General features: G+C 42.2%; 1 pseudogene; it reads right to left on the bottom strand.

Annotated features, from left to right (window-relative positions):
• Window positions 1-345: 345 nt before the first annotated feature.
• Window positions 346-2,402, bottom strand: LOC146856677 (E3 SUMO-protein ligase KIAA1586-like; annotated as a pseudogene).
• Between the last annotated feature and the right edge of the window lie 796 nt (window positions 2,403-3,198).

Raw genomic sequence — 3,198 nt, 5'->3', positions numbered from 1 at the left:
AACCATGGCTGTGTGCTCCAGGAACCAGAGCGCGCGTGTGTGCAGCGCCAATCGTCACGCCAAAAGTTTACTTAAAAAAGTGAAAGGATGGTGCATTTTCACACATACAGCACCACATTAAGGGTCTTAAGGACAGTTTGCAAATTGGATAAACAAGCCAGGACATGAATTGGTTACACAGGCAAGTACACTTCAGGTTTAGAAAATCACAAGACTTCAACGGTGGTACCATCATAAGATTTTAATAAATATTCTTAATTGGAGCACTGTTCATTGGGTGGGGAAATGTTGAGACCCTATACAATATCACATATACACAATAAGGGAGAGGGCCATTCAGTCACGTCAAGTGGCATCACTAGATGGGTGACAGGGTTGCTTCTCACGGCGATCCTTGCCATTTTTCCAGTGCTGATAAACTCTATCTAGGTCAACTTTCCCATTCAGGAGGTAGGCCTTTGTCCTCATCAGCATATCCAAATGCTTCTGCTCTAGTCTATCCCTCAATTTACTTTTGATAGTATTCATGAGGCTGAATCCTTGTTCACAATTTTCACTAGATGCTTGCAACGTTGCGCAGACATCAACAAGCTAAGACACCACACTATACTGAGCAGCATTGCGTACAGTGAAATTCACCATGTCTTGAAAGGTGGTAAATAACCCACCCTTTACATGTTCTGCCACCACATATTTATAGTCTCTGTATTGTCGGACAACATCTTCTGGTGTTTCACAATCACCCAGGACCAAGACATTTTTATACTTTTCAATAAGTCTTTGTATAGTCTCAGTCCCAAAATCAAAATGTGATTGTGTTGCTATTGCCTGGATTTCAAAACTTGCCCATTATTTCAGTTCATGTTAAGGGAACCTTTTTTGCATGTGCTCACAAAGAAGGGAAACAAAAGACAAAATAGGCCCACTGTCAAACTCTTTCCTTTCCTTGTACAACACTATCAGATCTCTTACATTGCTGCTCCAAAAGACAGGGTCCCCCAAATACTGTTGCTTAATTTGGCCAATCTTTGCTCGGGCATACTGTACAGCTTCAACAGTAGTCAAAGGACTTTTTTGGAATTGTTTGCACAAAGATGCAAATTCACCCAGAATGTCATTAAGTACTGCAAGGGAAATATGGTAGTTGGAGTCTGATAGCTTTTTGTAACAATATTTAGCAACTGGATCATTCTCCTCAACGTTCTCATGCTCAAAGTACTTAAGAACAGCCTCGTAATTATGAATTAGTGCACTAACAGCAAAATGCATTGAAAGCCACCGGACTTCATTCAGTGGTCGAAAAGAGACCACTTCACATTCAGTGACCGATGCAATTTCATCCAGCTTGGACTTCCTTGTAGGAGATCTGGAGAACACAGTGTAGACAGTCCTCAATAATGTCTCCATCTCTTTAATCATTGGAACCCTCTTCCAGGCATCATCAACTCCAAAATCTTCACGATGGGCAACACAATGCTGCTCAACTAGATGAGGAATGGATTGTTTAAGGCGTGTAGCAACACCATTATTCTTACCCAGCATCACAGACGCACCATTGGATGTGAACATGACGATTTTCATGAGGTCCAGTTAATTGGCAGTGTAGAATTCTTTCACGGCAGTAGTGATAGCCTCAGCATTACAACTATGCCCCCAAACTGTGTTTTGTGCTCTGTTGATGTTACAGGTCGGAACTTGAAGTACAGGAAGAGCATTTTTGTAACAGAAATATCTGTGCTCTCATCAATTATCAATGTGTGATACAAAGCGTGCCGAAGTTCTGCCATAGCTTCACAGTGTACCACGCTATTGATGGCCTCAAGGAACTCAAAGGCATAGTTCTTGCTCCTCCAGCTGTCTGGTATCTTCACATACAAAGCTAGGTGGTCATTGATGTCTTGTACAGATAACATTGAAGTATTCATCTTGACTGCCAGTAACACGTTGTTGATGAGAATCTTTATCTCCTCAGGCGTAGATCTTTGGCGTTCAACTATTTCCATTCTATTTGCTTTGTCAGTGGCAGTTTCTGTCAGCATTGCCCTCACTCCATAACCAAACCTGGCAGCAGCACTTCTGTTTCTCAATATCACCATGGCAGACTTGTGTACTTTGCTAAGTAGATGGCATTTCATGTAATCCAGTTTCCAGCCATCACTCCATTTCTTCCCTGTAGAAAAGTCCCCAACAATCTTGGCTTCGGCACATGCTTTGCAAATCACGCCTCCGTCTGGACTGTATTGGAATAGTTCCCTGAGTTGCACGCAAACCTTTCTTCGTGATTTCTGTGTCTCAGCCTCCACAATTTCTTTCATCCACTCTCCCTTGAATACAAGGCAACATTTCTTCCTTTGTGGTGAAGCATTGCACTCTCCCAAAGTTACAGCTTTGCGCTTGAACATTTCCGTGCCCGCCGGTTTGAACCTGCTGTGCCACAAAGCATGCAAAATAAGGGAACATGGCTTACGTTGACACCTAGCTCATGAATGCAATCTGTTATACTACAATGTACTAGATGCACCACAGTTTAACTCTCCCAAACGGATGTATGACATCACAACGTGGGTTTTTACCACGCGTGCAGTTACATCGCATGCGTTACAACACATGCGATGTTACAACGTTATGCCATTACAACGCAAGTCTTTACATCGACTTGCGCTAGATGGCGTGCTAACATTAAAAAGGTGTAATTTACTATTCCAACTCCAGTCCACTTAACAGTAGGGAAGGTGTTTGGATAGTAAACTACACTATTTGTAATGTTAGCACGCCATCTAGCACAAGTCGATGTACGGACTTACGTTGTAATGGCATAGCGTTGTAACATCGCATGCGTTGTAACGCATGCGATGTAATTGCACTGCGTGGTAAAAGTCGCGTTGTAATGGCTCCCAAACAATTACCTCTTCTGCTTGAACTCACGCATGCCTGTTTAAATGTATGGGGTTCTGGCTGCGAAACATGCAACAGAAGAAAACATGGGTAAGTATATTATACTACAATGAACAAGATGCACCACAGTTTAACTACCAAACAATTACCTCTTCTGCTTGTACTTACGTATGCCCGTTTAAATGTATGGGGTTCTGGCTGTGAAACAGAAGAAAAGATGGGTAAGTATATTGTACTACTATCTACAAGATGCACCACAGTTTAACTCTACCAAACAATTACCTCTTCTGCTTGTACTCACGT

The sequence above is a fragment of the Triturus cristatus genome, chromosome 3_2, assembly GCF_964204655.1.
Source record: "Triturus cristatus chromosome 3_2, aTriCri1.1, whole genome shotgun sequence".
NCBI classification, from domain to species: domain Eukaryota; kingdom Metazoa; phylum Chordata; class Amphibia; order Caudata; family Salamandridae; genus Triturus; species Triturus cristatus.
Note: the sequence above shows the minus strand (reverse complement) of the source record. Positions and strands in the feature narration are given on the sequence as shown.